The sequence below is a fragment of the Cetorhinus maximus genome, unplaced genomic scaffold (genome assembly GCF_964194155.1).
Source record: "Cetorhinus maximus unplaced genomic scaffold, sCetMax3.hap1.1 HAP1_SCAFFOLD_254, whole genome shotgun sequence".
NCBI classification, from domain to species: domain Eukaryota; kingdom Metazoa; phylum Chordata; class Chondrichthyes; order Lamniformes; family Cetorhinidae; genus Cetorhinus; species Cetorhinus maximus.
This window is the reverse complement of record NW_027596215.1, coordinates 463,707-482,842: the sequence shown is the minus strand read 5'-3', so window position 1 is coordinate 482,842 and position 19,136 is coordinate 463,707.

Below are 19,136 nucleotides of genomic sequence, written 5' to 3'. Positions count from 1 at the left end.
CACCCTTGTCAGCGGGTTTGATGACAATGTTGGGGTTGGACCTGAGAGAACGGAGTGCAGTAAGTTCAGAGAGAGACAGATTAGAATGGGTGACAGGAGCAGAGAAATTGAGACAGCTAATGTCACGCCGACAGTTCTCAATGAAAAGATCAAGAGAAGGTAAGAATCCAGAGGGAGGGGTCCAGGCGGAGGGAGAATATTGGAGTTGGGTAAAAGGATCCGTTGAACGGGGAGAGTACTCCTGCCCAAAGAAGTGAGCACGGAGATGAAGACGGCGGAAGAAGATTTCAGCATCATGCCGAGCCCGAAATTCATTGAGATGAGGGCCTAAGGGTATTAAGCTAAGTCTTTTGCTGAGCACTGAACGTTCAGCATCGGAGAGGGGAAGGTCAGGGGGTATAGTGAATACGCGGCTGGGGCTGGGATTGGAAGATGGAGTGGGGACGGAGGGACAAGCAGGGGTGGATGGTCCCAGATGGGTGTTGGTGTCGATGAGTTGTTGGAGCTTGTGTTCCTTAGCACTTGAGAGAAAGAGAAAAAGTTTCTTGTTGAGGCGATGGATGAGGCGAAGAATAAAATGAAACTGGGGGCACGCGCAGTTTGAAAAAGGGTGCGGCGGTGCTGCTGGAGGGAGAGGTCGTGTGTGTTCATATGGCGGCGCATGGCACTGAGTGTGGATCTCAGAATGGGATGGGAACAGCAGTCTGAGAAACGTTTTATGTCCCGGAGATACCTGTAATCCTGGTGGATTCGAAACAAGAGGGATGGAATTTCAGTTGAAATCCATGTGGTTTGAGTCGGAGACGGAGACAGTCACTGAGAAAGGAAATAAGGCTGTGAAAGCGGGTTTTAGTAAACACCTTGTCAAACACCAGGAGAGAAATGGAAAGCAATGAAGGTGAGCAGTGCAGAAGAGTCAGGCGGAAATCCTGTCAGAGAACAGAACAGTACTTCTTCAGGGAGGGCATTTCATGAAGAGAGTTGCCCTCTCTTTTAGCCTTTTATTTTTATCTCTATGTTTTATTGACTGCCACCTCTCTTCAAGAAATGCCCCACTAGAGCTGTACCTTGAGTATCCTGCCATCCATTCTTAATTTGCACTTTTCTTAGATAATATCACCACCTTCAACACCTCTTTGATCCTTTTGTCTGTGACATCTTTTGATTATCTGATCCTATCACGGCTTGCTTATCCCCACATCCACCCCACCCTCAACTTCTCTCTCACCCCGCCCCCCACCTTAGACCAGCTTATATTTCATCTCTCTCCTAACTATACTTCAGTTCTGCCGAAGGGTCGTGAGGATGCGAAACGTCAACTGTTTTCTTCTCAACCGATGCTGCCAGACCTGCTGAGTTTTTCCAGGTAATTCTGTTTTTGTTTTGGATTTCCAGCATCCGCAGTAGCTTTTAGCCTTTTGTTTTTATCACTTTGAATATCTTCTCTGTTGCGCATTCAACTTCCGTGAAAAATTCCCTATCGATTTTTCAATTTCAGTGTCATCTTCTTGTAACAATCAAACCCCAATGCCTATATCACTTGCCTCAACAGCCAAATTAAATTTCTTGTTATAATTGGGTTCTGCCAAAACTAGTCTCGAAGTTAAGACAGTTTTCAAATTCTCAAATGTCTTCTTAAACTCCAGTATCCATTGAATCTGCTCGTTCTTTTTAAATAGTTCAGTCAGTGCTAGAAATATGTGAGATTTGGGTACAATCTCGTAACTTAAATAGAAACACAGACTCGAAGCATCTCGGGCAAACTTTGTCAATCTCTTATAACACCTATTTAACTCCAGAATATACTCTTCCATGGACTGATGGTCTGTCATCGCAAATTATTCAAACGTTGACCACGCTGCGTAGATTTCCAACAAATCACCTTCAATATAAAACCTATCCACCAATTGCCATAGAGGAGTTAGTCCCTCCTCAGTGTCCAACCCAGCTCCAAAAATAATTGACTCCTAATCTTATTGTTTACTGGTGCTGCCGAATTCAAAGCGGTGCCCTTCTTCCTCTTGGAAAACGAGGTAACTCGAGTCCACATTTCCACCTCATTTTCCGCTGCTTCTACGGTTCAAATTACCCAAAAAACAGTTGCAATCAATGGTTGAAAATTTGCTTCTGGCTTCACCATTTTTCACCAGAGATTTCCTCGAGCAATACTTCTGTCAGAAATAGATACAAAGAATGCTTATTCAGCTTACAGCCACTACATCTCGACGTTCATTCTCTGGAACCATGGTACAATTTGATACTCATTCCCTGAGTAAAGGAGGAATATGGAGCCAGTCTTTCTTAACATTGGTTTAGTCACAAAACCCAGAGAACACAGGCACAAACTTAATTTTCCTTCCATCCACATGGGTGGAAACCAATTCTTTTATATGCTTAATAATAATGCACCACCATTTCCCCAACTAATAACAGAACCTCTCACTTATAACTGGAGCAGGCGCTTCATGTGACAGGATTACAACATTAAGGATGATAACCGTATCTACTTCAGAATTGGTGTGCAGTCAAAGACAGGAGTGACTACCAGTGAGGCAAGTAACTGGACCCAGCAAGTAGCAATGGACGAGCCTCAGTCCTTGCGCTTGTCCAACAGGAATTAATTGCTTGCAGCTTACATAGAGAGCAGTGACTACACCGTGGATGAACGCAGTCCTAAAGGGTCTCATTCAAGTAGGCAAAGTAAAGAATTGAAATGAGCTGTAGAAGAGGACAGCATAGTTAGGCGTATAGATACTAATCTTTGCAGCATGAGCAAAGAGCTGAAAGTCCTGCTGCCCGCAAAATGCCCGTTTTAAGGCTGGAGAGGAACCTGGAATGGGAGGGGGAGGATCCAATTGTTCTGATCCATGTGATATCTCCTTCTGTGGCGCAACATTAACTTTGCTTTAGTTTTCTTAATGATAACGCCCTTGTTAAGAGGCTTGGAGCTTTCCGGTCCATTTCGCCCTTGGCAGCCAGTGATGGTGATGTAGTGGTGAGCATAGCTCCCTTCTACGTAATTGACCCGGGTTCGACTCTCGGCCGCCGCAGTCTGTTAGTTTCTAAACCCCTCAGATTTGAAGTTCGCAGCTGAATTTGATCTGTTTTGGTGAAACTCTGTTCCAAAAATACGAGCCGGTTTAATTTTTATAAAAAATATTTCCAACCTCCACTTCTCATCCATTTAAAATGTAACTCAGGTGAATTCCTTGTTGCTGATAATGAAGGCTTTTCCTGAACTGTATTATTGAGCAGGGAGAGAATTACTCCGATTTAGTAAAATTCGCCAATTATCTGAATTTTCCCCCCTGTTGCTTCCCATTTATTATTTGAATATGGATTCCTGCACAGGGATTGTTTTATTGTTCAAAAGGCGAGACACTGTTCAATTTGGGAATCTGAAATAATGACAGTATTTGCTGAAACACTCATTTGTGCTCCGACAGCATCTGTGGAGAGAGGAAGGGAGGATTCACACTTCAGGTCGATTGAAGTTTTAACGAATAGACCTGCAATCGAAGCGTCGAAATTGCAAGAGCGACTAAGTTCTTCCAGTATTTTCCATTTGAATCATGGAATAGCTGGAACACAGAAAGAGTCTATTCGGGCTGTCCAATCTGTGCTGGCCCTCTGAAGGTGCAATTCACCGAATGCTGCTCCCTGTAATCCTGCAATGTTTCACTATTCATCTGAGTGCTGATTGATTCTGTAAATATCAGTCTCTGGCACTATCTGTGAGTGTGGAATTGATTCTGTAAATATCAGTCTCTGGCACTATCTGTGAGTGTGGAATTGATTCTGTACATATCAGTCTCTGGTGCTACCTGCGATTGTGGGATTCATTCTATCAATGTCAGTCTCTGGTACTATCTGTGATTGTGCGATTAGTTGTGTAAATATCAGTCTCAATCACTACCTGTGAGTGTGGGATTGATTCTGTATCTGTCAATCTCTGACTCACGAACAGTCAGCGTTCGGGTGGCACTAAATACCTCCTGCACAGATGTCTGCTGTAAATCAGCAACTAAAATCAACATTTTCTGCAATTCACTTAGATCATTATCTGAGCAAAAGGATTGGGATTGGGAAAAGACCACAGAACATTGAAAAGTGGGGGCTTGACCCTTTACAAACCCCAATTTGGCATCATTCCCTGCAGGGGATTTGTTGTTCACAAGCCCATCTTCACTAAGCAATCCTGCAGAATCATGGGAGGAATGAGGTAGGTAGTGATTTGCTAGACCACGCAATAGTTAATATCTGACAGGGAGACCCCCAGATTCATTTAATCGAAGTGAAACACTCCGTTACTGAGAGCAATACCCAGCAACCCTGACCTGCAAGACTGCAGAGATTACAACAGGGAAAAGGAGGTTAAATATGAGGCTTTGGATCACTCTCTGGCACATACACTGAGGGTGTGATTAATAATGTATTTTTCTCCTGTAAAATATCAGTGAGAAATGAGACAGCTTCTTCTACCTTTCCAATTGTTTGTTCGTAAAACTGGATTGAACAATGTATTCTGCAGCCGATACTTTGCCTGACTGTCTGTGACTCACTGCCTGAACTCACCCTGACTTTGTCTTTCACTCCGCCCTTTTTACCTTTTCTCCCTTGCCCTATAAAACAATGTGGGATTCGCTTACTGAAGGGCCAGAGCACAACATTTGTACTTTTATATTAATTAAACATATTGCTGGCTGTGAATAATCTAATAATGTAAAATTATACCTGTCTTAATCCAGCCAGAGCTGTGATACGTTTCAGCCCCTGAATCTGGGGAACAGACCCTGTGAGCAGAGCTGCGAAACTACAGATAACACCGGAGAATCCAAAGCAGAGGCCGAGTGGAGTGGGAAGCCTATCCCAGGAACTGTGAATCTGGGGGCAGTTTGTCCTGTGAATGTGCAGATGTGAACATTATGCAAGAGAGAGTGTGTGAAAGGGGCTGGCGGGTTAAAATAATGTCCCCCTGTGTTTCTGTGTCCGCTCTCAGCACCTGATTTCTGTGCCCCTCTTGTGTGAAAAAAAATGATTTCCCTGTCATAGGATGACTCTGCTCTGAAGTGAGAATTAAACGGGAAGATTGAGTTGATTTTGAGATTTCAGTCGAAAAGAAAAGAACGAGCCAGTGAATGGATGAGACAGTGTGACCAGTGCAGAAGTGAAAGAGTTTTAAAACAAAACTAAGGCTTTTTCAGTGAATGAGGCCTTTTTCAAGAGCAACCATTCTGTCAGTCTGGACTGTCCGAATTTCAATGGCTTTGGACAGTTTAACAGCAGAAAGGAAGAAAATCTTTCATGCAGTAGGACACCCAGATCCCTCTGTAACTCCGAGCTCTGCAATCTCTCATCGTTTATAATATGTGCCCCTTTTTTGTTTGTCCTGCCAAAATGGTCAAACTCACATTTTCCTACTTTACACCCCATTTGCCATCTCTTTGTCCAATCATGTAACCTATCTACATCCTTCTGTCCCCTTCACAACTAACTTTCTTACATCCATTTGTGTGATCCTTACTTCCCCATCTACTTTGACGGTTGTTCAAGTCTTATTTGTCGCTTTTAGAAATGTTTCTGTTCAGGGATTGTTGTGAATGGGGAGTTATTCCTGCCGGTAAAGTTTGAAAGTGATAGCAGAGTGAATCACCATCAATAAAGGATTTTAAAACATAAACATTTCAACAAGGTCCATTCTCCTGCCTTCTCCCCGCATCCCTGCGCATTGATGGTTTCCCAACCATCATCTAACCCCCTCCTGCTCTGGGAGAGGAAGTAGGAATGCAGCCTGTGTCTGGGATAGTCAGTATTAGAGGAATGGCCTCTGCTCCTCACAGACATACAGAAGTGGTCACATTAAAAATCCATTGTGTGGTCCAGAGGCCACTCCCTCAGTACCTGCTGCTCCCAGGGGCATTCCCATTTCCTCTGCTGGTGTGGGCCACATTTCTGCTTGTGATCGGTAAATGCAGCAGCTCCATGTGGATCGGGAGTGAGTGGGGCCGAGAATGCGGGAGACTGGAGCCTATAGTGGAGCTTCTGTGGAAGGGGTGGGCAGGTCAGCTTGGAAATGGGGAGGGCGGAGCCAGGCCAGCACGAATATTGGGGGTGGGAGAATGGAGGCAAGGCCAGCATGGAGTTGGTTTAGAGGGTCCGGCGGCGAGGGGGAGGGGGTTGTGGGGGCAGGGGTCAGAGGTGAGACGGGGGGAAAAACAGGCTTGAGGCAAACATCGTGGTTTTTTCGGATTTTCTTAGAAATAAATGGTCCGTTAACCTGATACTTCAAGGTAAGATAATTCTCTGATTTTAGTTTGGAATGTGATGTTTAGGGAGACGGGGCACATGGCTACTGCAGTTTGGAACCTCCTGCACACGATGAGGCCGGTGGTAATGCAGCACTCGGCCCTGTGCAGAGTCAGCCTGCATAGTACATCCTGGGCTAGAACTTGGACTCCCTGCTTTCGGGATGCAGAGCGAAAAAAATAATGACCACAGGCCAGTCCTCACCACAAAGGGGCCTGAAAAACCTCCAGCACATTCGGGAGATGTTCTTCGCTACATGTTTTTGTCTCAACTGTAGGGGCCTCTTCAAATGTTGCTCGAACTTTCTTCAAACATTATAAAAGTTTGTAACATTTCTCAGTACTATCCCCGGACAGAGAGAGATGTTTTCTTCAACAAAGTTTACAGTGGACAGACTTTCCCAGTCAAGAGTAGACAGACAGTTTTCACCCGCTTGAAGACTAATCATTACATCCAGCTAGAAATGGCCTAGAAACATTTGCGTTCCAACAGAGGTCACAAAAAACGGTACAGTCACCCCAATTCTTGTCATGAAGTGTTCTCAGGTGTTTTTGTTTCCCGCCACTAATTTTCAGTCCTTTCTGTCATTGACAATTCTCACTCCATCAGCTGGTTCTTACCACACTTCTCCGCTTTTATTATCACCCGCTTCGGCCATATCAGGACCTCTTGTACGGACATCAGTGACCTTATTGCTGCCGAACACTCGGCGCCCCGGCAGATCCAGCCGCAGCGACCCGAAAGTTCTGTCTGGTTTTCTGGATCGCGGAGCTGCTGACCAGGATTGAGCCGCTGTCTGCCGTGATCGAGAGGAAGGTTGGACGGGCCCGGACTAATGGAAGGGAAAAGGGAAGTTCATCGGGAAAACTTTGAAAGTAGGTGGTAGGATTTTTATTTTCTTCTGTTGTAACACATAGAAGGTGAACTTCAGCCCATTTGACAGGCGGAAACTAAACAAATGAATAGGCCTGGGAACATACCAAACAAGTTAGAATGTTAGACTGAGCAGAAAATTGTTTAAAATTCAGTCTGCACAATTGTTTCTTCAATACTTCCGTTTAGCCGAGTGTCTACAGCTCAAAGTTGATCATTTCGTAATGAACTCAGACACATGATTTATGTTTTGTCTGCACAGCGCAGCCCAAGGCAGTGACCATTGCACTGTTACAGATTCAGATACTAATATCTGTGATAAGCGTGATACAAAGAATCTTTTAGTCAATCATATTGATTGTGAGGTGACTGATTTCTGAGACATTCCAATATTAATTTTGCAGAGTTAAGGAAGGAGCTGTTGACCTGCAGCTGGGCGCTGCTGCTGACCGGGCTGCAGGAGCGAGTGCACAGTAGGTGAAGAATGCGAAGTCCAAGGGCAGTGTGCAGCCTCCTGCCGCTGGACTCCATGGCAATGGGATTGGCCCTCCACAGGGAAAGGGAAAACAGTGTCATTCACCCGGGAATAGGTTGGAGACTAGCCGACTGCTGTTTGCAGGGATAATGGCCAAGCTGGAGGATGAGGAGGAGGAGGAACCACCTACAGCCAGAACCGTGTCAACCCCCACCAGAGGAACCGAGCAATGATCAGCATTGATGATAACGGGCACTGCACACAGTGCCAGTGGAAATGAGCCTAGTGAGCCAGCCAGAGGGAAGGGGGCAAGGCAGAATGAGACTGAGGCTCAACGTTTACCCCCAGTCAGAGTGAAAACAGCCACATCAGGTCAATGAGACACAGAGCCGCTCACCAGCTGCATTCACAGCCACAAAAGGCTGAGCGTCACTTGTTAACAACTGAACGTACATGGGTGCGAAATGGACAAGGACCGCCCAGCATCGCAGATCCAACACCACTTTACCCACCTCCATACATACCAGGGGTCAGACTCCGAGGTGTGGCAGATGGACAAGCACACTTGGCCCTACGAGAGACTCTGGGTGAAATGGAAGCCCCGAGGCAGGAGAATGGTCACCTGCGTACAGAGAACGAGAGGCGGCGGTCTCAATGGAGCAGTTGGATGAGGACACAGCACTACAGTGTGTGATTGCTGCACAGTATGGTGTATTGTTTGAGGGACCTGAAAAAGGTGTTCTGTGAACTTGGAACTGACCACTCCTAACCCAGGTAGAGATTTGCAATTGGATGTCATGCAATTAATGTGTATCCCTCCTGCCCCCACTTTAACCATCCTCTCCCCATAACTGCTGAATTTATAGCCCTTCGATTCCTCTGGGTAGACATAGGGTGTAATCTGTGACTTTACTCTTTCCATTGAAGCTGTGAATCCTGGAAAGCTGCAGGTCATGCGACACATTGTTTCTCCCTTGAAGAGTAATGCTGGGTCCGACAGCAGGCCTGAAGGTGAAAAGGGGCTGAGTACTTGTGGAACTCTCTCTCCGTTACGTGAACTTAGGTCACACTGAGAGGTCACATCATGCCCTCATCCTTGACTTTCCCGTGAACATGCTCACAAGCAGTGGGTCAGACAGACCAGGGCTTATGCCAATTGGATGGCATCTCTCTCTTGTAATGCAACTGGATTAGTAATCTAATAAATCCAAAGAAAATTGTCATCTAAACAATTCGAACCAGAATGAAGTCCCTACAAACAGTTTCTGCAACAAACATTGGACTGGAGCTCACCGACAGCCCGCCATACAAATGTGTTCTGCACCCTCCTGACACAGATATCGAGCTCAAAATTAATCGCATCTGGAATACTGTAAGCAACATTCATCTACATAACTATAATACAGTTATTAATCGTATTTATATTGTATATAGTGTTCTCATAAATCTGACTCACTTAAACGAGAATAATTGTAAAAACAATCAATTATATATAAAACCGCAAAGTGCAATTCTGAAAATGTGTGAGAGAGAAGGGCAGGTAACGATCGATATTTGGTGAGAGAGAGAGAGAGTCACCCATTGCTTCCAGAGAAGTGGAGGATTGAAAATGTTACATCCAAATTCAAAGAAAATGGGAGAAATGTTAAACTGCCCATTGCCGGCCAGCCTGTTTCACGCCAATGGCGGGGAAGCTCAGACAAACAATAATCCTGAAATAAATAAATAAATTGAAATAGAGAAATAAATCGGAAGCCTGGCGATCGCCGACACTGGCAGCTTTCCCGCAAGTTTAGTGTGAGTATTAAATGCGCAGATTTCACTATCGGCACATTTTCTAATTGAGAAATGAAGCCACTAGTCTCACGAGGAATTCTTCACGATATAACTGTCCTGACCACGGGACAACTCAATTTCTATTAGTCAACAATTATGTCAATTTTTGGGTTATTAAGTATTTTAAATCCAGATTGGAATTGCAACACAGTGAGTTCACTGACAGAAGGTGTCATCTCATCCTCGCCTCTGAGGTAACTGAAGGAAGGCGGCACCCCGACAGTACCACATTGAACCACATCTTCAGTTTCATTTGTGAATGCGAGAAGCTAACCCTCGGTTTCTTTACTTTGGTTACCTTGGTAAAAGGCTATGTGCCAAGTGCTGATAAATGCGGTTAGATAGGTAGGACAGGCGCTTCTCGCGTGTCGGTGCAGACTCGCTGGGCCGAAGGGCCTCTTCTGCACTGTGATTCTGTGAAAATCAGAAAGATGGTGAATGTCATTCATATTCCGCTCTCTTCCTCCTCGCCAATCTTTCCTTTTCTTTCACTGTAACTTTGCCCCTTGAACTCTCTCCTAAACCTCTTCAATTTCTGTCACTAAACCGCAGCTCAGCCCCTACATTTAATCCACTGACTGTCCCTTTACTGAAGTATTTCCTCATGATGGCAGGAGGGATGCGGTACATTTATTTTATAACTGTGAACGGGTAGGATCAGTCCATAAACTATTGCCGCTGACCCAGGGTCACAGTCAATGAATTAAAGCCAGAGATTTCCCAGCGGGAATTAGAAAATAATTCTACACACAAAGGAAGCTGGAATTTCTCTACTCGGCAATAAATGTTTCACCCGTTGTTTATTTGAAATCTGAGATTAAAAGAGTTTTCTTAAAAGAGGTTATAAAGAAATATGAGGGAAATGCGAAAATATGGAGGTAGTTACCAAACAAACAGAAAAACAGAACATGCTCCAGCGAATAAAGGGTCTGAACAAGAGTAAAGGTCGAGGAACAGCCCCTGACCTTGCAACTGGGTATGATAGAGCATTCCGGACTCAACACTGAGTTCAACAATTTTAGATCAGAACGTCTGCCTCAATAATGTTCGGTCACGTTTCTTTCTTTACTCCTTCATGTTACATTCGGACCGTTGCTTAGCGGCAATTCACAAACTCAGATGGACACCTCTTTTTTTATTGCTTTCCGACAGCCACTGCAATTTGTTTGTAACCATGGAAACTCTCTCCCTGCTTTCCACCCTCATTGTCATTGTCTTTTGTACATCCCACCTCCTCCCGCACTCCACTGGTTTAACCCCTGTCACATTTACATCTTTCTTCCATTTTAAAAAAAAAATCATCGACCTGAACAGTTCGCCTATTTTCTCCACAGATGTTTTGTGAACTGCTGAATATTTCCACAATTTTCTGTTAATTTCGGTTTTCCAGTGTCTGTACTAGTTTCCTTTTCAATCTGAAGGCATTTTGGAAAAAATCTTGAACGCCATTCATATTCCTCTCACTTTCTTCTTCGCCAATCTTTCAGCTTTCTTGCTCCGCAACTCTGTTTGCCTCTTGAGCTTCGTCCGAACGCCCCTCAATTCCGGACACTAAAACACAGCTCAGTCCCTATGTTGAAAACTCTGGCTATCCCTGTAACGAATCCGCCCCCGTGATTATTGCACAGATTTGATGTAAAAATTTGGAATGCTAAGGTAAACATAAAATCATTCCAAGACCTATTTCAGTTTCCTGGGAATCACGGATTAAGGTCCACAGTGAAAATATTCAAGGCAGGGATTCCAGCATGGAAATTAGGAAACAATTGTAAAGATTCCCAGAACTTCAGAACTCTCTACAGTACAAGGAAATTAATGCTTGATCGATGGTTGTATTTTAAATCTAAGAATGTAAGATCTTTGTTAGAGGATATTAAGGGCTATGGGGCAAAGGCGAGCATATGGTGATAGTCACCAATCAGCCACAACATCATTGAACATGTTCTAGGGACTAAATGGCCTCAACAGCAACAAACTTCGAGAGACAACAGATCAACTTCCAACTGGGTAATCTGCAACCTTCTGCTCTCAACATTGAGTTCAACAAATTTAGATTCTAATATCTGCCTCAATGTTGTTTCGAGATTGTATTATTTTTCTTATTGCCGGTCTGGTTTGTGACGTTTCTTTCTTTATTTTCCATGTTACATTTGGGCCGTTGCAATGCTGCCACTCCCACCTCACCTGGACACACCTTTTATTTCCTTATTATACTCCCATCACCTGGACACACCTTTTATTTCCTTATTATACTCCCATCACCTGGACACACCTTTTATTTCCTTATTATACTCCCATCACCTGGACACACCTTTTCTTTCCTTATTATACTCCCACAACCACAAAAACTCGGAAATGTTACAACGCAGGAGAAGATCATTCGATCCATCGTGTCTGAATGAGCAATTCACTTAGTGCCATTCCCCGCCTTCTCCCCGTATGGACGGTCTTCCTTTCGAGATAACAATCTCACTCTCTTCTTAATGCTTCCCTCGAACCTACCTTCACCATATTGTCAGGCGTCAGGCGGTGCATTCCAGAACTTAACCACTTTCTGCGAGAAAAAAATATGTTCTTTTCGTCGTGTCTCTTTTGCTTTATTTCACACAACTACTTTAAAGCTGCGCTAGCTCGAACTTGATCATTTCACGGATGGGAACACCTGCTTCCCATCCAACCTTTCCAGACCTTTCGCGATCTTCAATCCCTCTAACAAATCTCCTCTCAACCTTCCTTTCTCCCAGGGAATCAGTCCTAACTTCTCCAATCTATCTTCACAACTGAAGCTCCTCATCCTAGGAAACATTCTCGTGAACATTTTCTGCCTTCCTTCCAACATCCTTCACATTTTCAGATCCTTCCAAAAGGGAAGCGCCCAGAACTTGGCGGGATGCACCAGCTGAGGCTGAACCAGTACCTTCTATAAATCTTGTTCATCTTATTCCCATTACAACACTCTTTGAGTTTTAGTGCCGTGAAAACCATTGCCTCCTGCCCTCTCAGACAATCACTTTCGAAGTGACCCCATAAACATCGGACCAGACTTAAGCTGTGCAGGCCTTCCACATCCAGTTGTGAATAGTGGTGGACAATTAAACACTGACTGGACAAGGAAGCTCCACAAATAAATGATGGCCTTACCAGCGGTTTTCACATCCATGAAGCAACAATAAAAAAACTGTCAATGTATTCCGGGAATGGCAGCAATCCTACCCCGGGGTCCTATTCCAGTCACTGTTGAAAGGGTTCCATAGTGGCCCAATCCGCTTCTTCGACACTTTGACGGATACCACAAGGCCACCCTCTGTTTCACTCAGATTCATGTCAAGGACAGTTTCCAGTTGGCATGAAACAGGGGAACAAACTTTATTGAAATAAATTGTAGTTGATGGAGATGCCTTTAAAGCCTTGGTTTTTTTGCCAGAATTACTTCTCAAACCCCTTGAGACATTCGTGGATTAATCCGTAATATCCCTGTTTGTGAAGGTGTGTGCGCCGGATCAAGATCAAAGAGCAAAAGAAAATCGGATGTCCTCTGTAACTTCTGCTCTAACCCAGAAACGTTTATCATTCGATTAACCAGACAAACCTGTTAGTTCATTAGAATGATCTGAAGAGGAAGAGATGCTTCTGCACAACTGTGCGCGCTCGCTTTAAAGGGAATTTCGATCCTATTGTTCTTCTTTATATTCACATGTCATTCTAAATGCATCCCTCTGACTTAAAAATGCTCAGCTCTTTGCCTGGTTAATTTGAAAAAAAAGCAAAAGCGCCATTGAAATTAGAACTCAGCATTGCCTGCATTACTGATGCAAGAAATCACGCACCAAACCACAGCGCAAAGTTATAAACGACACCAGGCTGCGATGTTTTGAACCATATTCCACTATTTTGCTGTAAACACATTGGGAAATCTTCATCTGCTGTGGGTCTGGGTGGCAGCGAGAATTGAGAATTTTCAGGAAGGGAAATTAAGGCAGATATTCATCCAGGAAGTTCTGGAATGTTTGAGAAGCCGGGAGACACATGATAAACCTGCTCCTATTTCTCATGTTCTTACAGATACCACACAGAGGAAACACCAGGGTTATATCGAACTTGGAGTGGAAGCAGTGCTGATTCACCAGTGGGATTCCGGAGTTCAGTAGTTTACATTTGGAGTTCAAGTTTCCTAATCCTAGATTCGGGTAATCATAGAATGGGCTGTTTGGCCCATCGTGTCTGTGCTGGCTCTTTGCAGGAGAAATTATTCTACTATTATTTCCCCGCCTTTTCCCTGATACCTGCACACTTTTCTTTTCTTTTCAGGGATTCAATTTTTCCTATTGCCTTGATTTACAGAGTTTATTTTTCCTTCTTCATTATGTCTGTCTTCAGTACTTTCCCTTTACAGGTGAGATGAGAGTGGCTGACCTCGACATCATGGCAGCTTTTGTCCGAGTGCAACGTCATGGATCCCGAGCACAACAGGAGTTAATGGGAAGCAGGGAGAAAACGCTCCGCTGGTTGGAGTCATAACCACCACAAAGGTACGTTGTTGTTGGAGGTCAATCATCTAAGTTACAGGACATCACTGCAGGAGTTCCTCAGGGTAGACACCTCGGCCTAAACACCTTCAGCTGCTTCATCAATGACTTTCCCTCCATCATAAGGTCAGAAGTGCGGATGTTCACTGATGATGGCACAATGTTCAGCACCATTCGAAAATCCTCACACACTGAAGCAGTCCATGTCCAAATGCATCAAGACCAGGACAATATCCAGGCTTGTCTTGACAAGTGGCAAGTAACATTCGTGCCACACAAGCGCCAGGTAATGACCACCTCCAACAAGAGAGGATCTAGTCATTGCTCCTTGAGTCCAATGGCATTGTCATTACTGATTCTCTCATGATCAAAATCCTGGGATACCATTGACCAGAAACTGTCTGAACTAGCCATACAAATGCAGTGGCAGCAGGACAGGTTAGAGGCGAGGAATCCTGCGGCGAGTAACTCACCTGATGACTCCCCAAAGACTGTCCTCCATCTACATGGCACAAGTCAAGAGTGTGTTTGAATACTCTGCACTGGCCTGGATGAGTGCAGCAACAACCCTCCAGAAGCTTGACACCGCCCAGCAGAAGATAACCCGCTTGACTGGCACCCTATCCACCCAACATCCCTCCACCACAAGAGTACAGTAGCAGCAGTGTTCTTCATCCAGCTGATGCACTGTAGGAACTCACCAAGGCTCCTTGGACAGCAAATTCCAAACCCACGAACACTGCCATCTTGAAGAAGAAGGGCAGCAGATGCACAGGAATGCCGCTACTTGGGAGTTCCCCTCCAACCCTCACACCATTCTGACCTGGAAATATATCGCCGTTCCTTCACTACCTCTGGATCAATACCCTAGAAATACCCCACCCCCCACAGCTAACGGCACTGTGGGTGTACCTACACCACGTGGAATGGACGAGGCAGCTCAGCAGCACTTTCTCAAGGGCAACTAGGGATGAGATTTTATTCCCTACACATTGACAACCGTGCTTCATGCTGACCTGGTCTAAAATTCTGCATTCCCTCCCTAAACTACTCCACTTCTCCAGCTCCTTCTGAGCTTTAAGATGTTCTTTAAAAACTTCCGCTTTGACCAAGCTTTTGTCATCTGATCTAATAGCTCCTTCTGTGGCTCAGCATCATTTTTGCTTCATTTGTAATTATAACCCTCTTGTTAAGAGTTTTGTGACTTATTGCTATGTACTTATGCTGGCAGTTAGCGATGGTATTATAGTGGTGAGCATAGCTGCCTTCCAAGCAGTTTACCCGGTTTCGATTCCCGGCCATCGCAGTTTCTTGGTTTTTAAACCTCCAAATCAGAAACCCCAAGCTTGAAGCTGAATTTGATCCGTTTCGGTGAGATTTTGCTCCGAACACACGGGCGGGTTTAATAGAAATATAATTATTTCCCACCTCCACTGATCTTCCATTTAAAATGTAACTCAGATGTATTCCTTCTTGATGATAATGAAGGTTGTCCCTGAGCTGCGGTGTGGAGCCGGGATAGAATTAGTCGGATTTGTAAAATTCAGCGAATCTCTGAATATTTTCACTCTGCTGCTTCCAATTTCTTATTTGAATATCGATTGCTGCGCAGGGATTGTTTTATTGTTCATAAAGTGACAGACTGCTCACGCTGGGAATCTGAAATAATAATAGAAGGTGCTGGAAAAACTCAGCAGGTCCTGCAGCATCTGTGGAGACAGGATATGGGGTTTCACATTTCACCTTGATTGAAGATTTAACGAATAGACCCGTTATCGAAGCTTTGAAACTGCCGGAGCTACTCAGTTCTCCCAGTATTTTCCATTAGAATCATAGAATGGCTACATCACTGAAAGAGGCTATTCGGGCAGTCTAATCTGTGCTGGCCCTCTAAATGAACAATTCACCCAATGCCACTCCCCGTAACCCTGCAATGCTTTCCTATACCAGTGAGTGCGGATGGATTCTATAAATAAGTCTCTGGTACCGTCTGCGATTGTGGAATTGATTCTGTAAATATCAGTCTCTGATACTGTCTGTAATTGTGGGATTGATTCGATCAATTTCAGTCCCTGGCACTATCTGCGAGTATGGGATTGACTCTGTAAATATCAGTCTCTGATACTGTCTGTAATTGTGGGATTGATTCGATCAATTTCAGCCCCTGGCACTATCTGCGAGTGTGGAATTGATTCGATGAACATCAGTCTTTTCTACCATCGGTGGGTGTGGGATTGATTCTGTAAATATCAATCTCTGTTACTAGCTGTGGGTGTGGGATTGATTCTGTAAATATCAATCTCTGTTACTAGCTGTGAGTGTGGAATTGATTCTGTATCTATCCGTCTCCGACTCACGAACAAGCAGCGTTCGGTTTGGGACTAAATACCTCATGCGTGGTCTTCCGCTGCAAATCAGTAACTGAAATCAACATTTTCTGCAATTCACTTTGATCAGCATCTAAACATATAAACTGGAGATGGGGAAACGGTCAGAGAACAATGAAAAATCGGACTTGTCCTTTTAGAAAGCTCAATTTGGGATCATTCCCCACAGGTCATTTGCTGTTTACGATCCCATCTTCACAAAGAAATCCTGCAGAAACATAGGACGAGTGAGGGGGCTAGCGAGTTTGCTGGGACTGTGCAATAGTTAATACTTACTCACCTCTGGAGTGAGAATTAAACGGAAAGATTTAGTTGATTTTATGATTTCAGTAGGAAAGTAGAGAACATGTCAGCGATTGGGTGAGAGAGTGCGATCGCAGCAGCAATAAAAGAGGTTTAAGTCGAGACTGAGGCTTTTTCAGCGAATGAGACGTTTGCAAAAGCAACCATTCTGGTCCGAGACAGGAAGGATCTAGCTTGGGACTCTGGACTGTCCTATTTTCAATGGTATTGGAGAGTTTAGCAGCACACAGAAACCAAATGATTCATGCACTAGGACACCCAAACTCCTTTGCATCTCAGAGCTCTGCAATCTCTCACCGGTTGGATTATGTGCCTCTTTTTTGTCCATCCTGTCAAAATGGACAACCTGACGTTTTACTACTTTCTACTCCATTTGCCATGTCTTTGTCCAATCACGTAACATATCTAGATGCTTACGCCCTCTTCACAACTTACTTTCCGACCTACAATTGTGTCGTACTTACTTTACAGCCTTGCCGCATGTTCAAGTCTCATTTGTCACTTTTAGACTGTTGTGAAGGGGGTTTTATTCCCGCCGATAATTTTTGAAAGCGACAGCAGAACGAACCACAATTTATACAGGATTTTAAAACATGAACATTTCACCGGGTGTAATTCACCTGCCTTCTCCCCGCAACCCCGCACATTGTTAATTCTCCAATCATCAATAATCCCCTCTTGCTCCGGGACAGGAAGTGGGAATGCAGCCTGTGTCTGGGACGGTCAGTATTAGAGGAATGGCCTCTGCACCTCGCAGACATACAGAAGTGGTCACTTCAAAAATCCTTTGTGTGGTCCAGAGGCCACTCCCCCAGTACCTGCTGCTCCCAGGGGCATTTCCACTTCCTGTGCTGGCCGGTGCCCCTTTTCTACTTGTGATCGGGAAGTGAAGAAATTCCATGTGGGTCAGGAGTGAGCAGGACCGAGAATGCGAGAGTTTGGAGCCTTGGGCCCGAGCGGGGAGAGGCCGCAACGTTATAAATTGGGCGCGGGTGAAGGGCGAGGCCGGAACCAGGTGGATCCTGAGAGAGGGAGGAGTGGCGAATGCAAACAATTATTGTGATATTGGGGAAGGGGAGGGGGGAATCAGGCCAGCATGGAGACGGGGGAGGGGGAATCAGGCCAGCATGGATACGGGGGGAGGGGGAATCAGGCCAGCACGGAGACGGGGGAGGGGGCGTCAGGCCAGCATGGAGACGGGGGAGGGGGGGGTCAGGCCCGCATGGAGACGGGGGAGGGGGGGGTCAGGCCCGCATGGAGATGGGGGAGGGGGGGTCAGGCCAACACGGAGACGGGGGAGGGGGAGTCAGGCCAGCATGGAGACGAGGGAGGGGGGGGTCAGGCCAGCATGGAGACGGGGGAGGGGGGGTCAGGCCAGCATGGAGACGGGGGAGGGGGGGGTCAGGCCAGCATGGAGACGGGGGAGGGGGGGTCAGGCCAGCATGGAGACGGGGGAGGGGGTGTCAGGCCAGCATGGAGACAGGGGAGGGGGGTCCAGGACGGCATGGTGATAGAGGGTGGGAGGAGGGAATCATGACCGGCATGGAGTTGTTTTTAGTGGGGGAGGCGGGTGAGAGGGGGGAAGAACTGGCTTGAAACAACTATCCTGATTTTTTTCGGATATTCTTTAAAATAAATGGCCCGTTAACCTAATCTTTCCGTGTGTAAGGGCTGTGACATTGGGAGAATTCTCTGCTTCATCCTCCGAATGTGATGTTTAGGGAGACGGGGCACATTCCTGCTGCAGTTTGAAACCTCCTCCACATGATGAGGCCGCTAGTAATGCAGAACTCGGCCCTGAGTCAGCCCGCATGGTGCACCCTGGGCTAGAAATTGGACTCCCTGCTTTCGGGATTGAGAGAAAATAAAATATGACCGCAGGCCAGTCCTCACCACAAGGGGACCTGCAAAACCTCCAGCACATTCGGGAGATGATCCTCGCTACTTGTTTATCTCAACCACGGAACTCTCTTCATCTGCCGCTCGTGCTTTATTCAAGAATTGTTTCAGTTTCCACCCTTTCTCAGTGACATCCCCGCATTGGGAGATGTTTTCTTCAACTTAGTTTAGAGTGGACAAAATGTCCACTTGAGGTTTAATAATTACACCCAAATGAAAATGGTCTAGAAACATCTGCATTCCAACAGAGATCAAACAAATCTCTAGATTGGTATAGTCACCAACCCAGATCTTATTGCTTCCCGCCACTAATTTTCAGTCTTTTCTGACCATTGCTGCCATTCTGACCATTGACCATTCTCACTCCCTCAGCAGGTTCCTATCAGGCTTTGCCCATTATTATTACAATCCCTTTCGGCCATCTGGACATCAGTGACCTTATTGCTGCCGAGCACTCGGCGTCCCCGGCAGATCCAGCCGCAGCGACCCGAAAGTTATGTCTGGTTTTCTGGATCGTGGAGCTGCTGACCA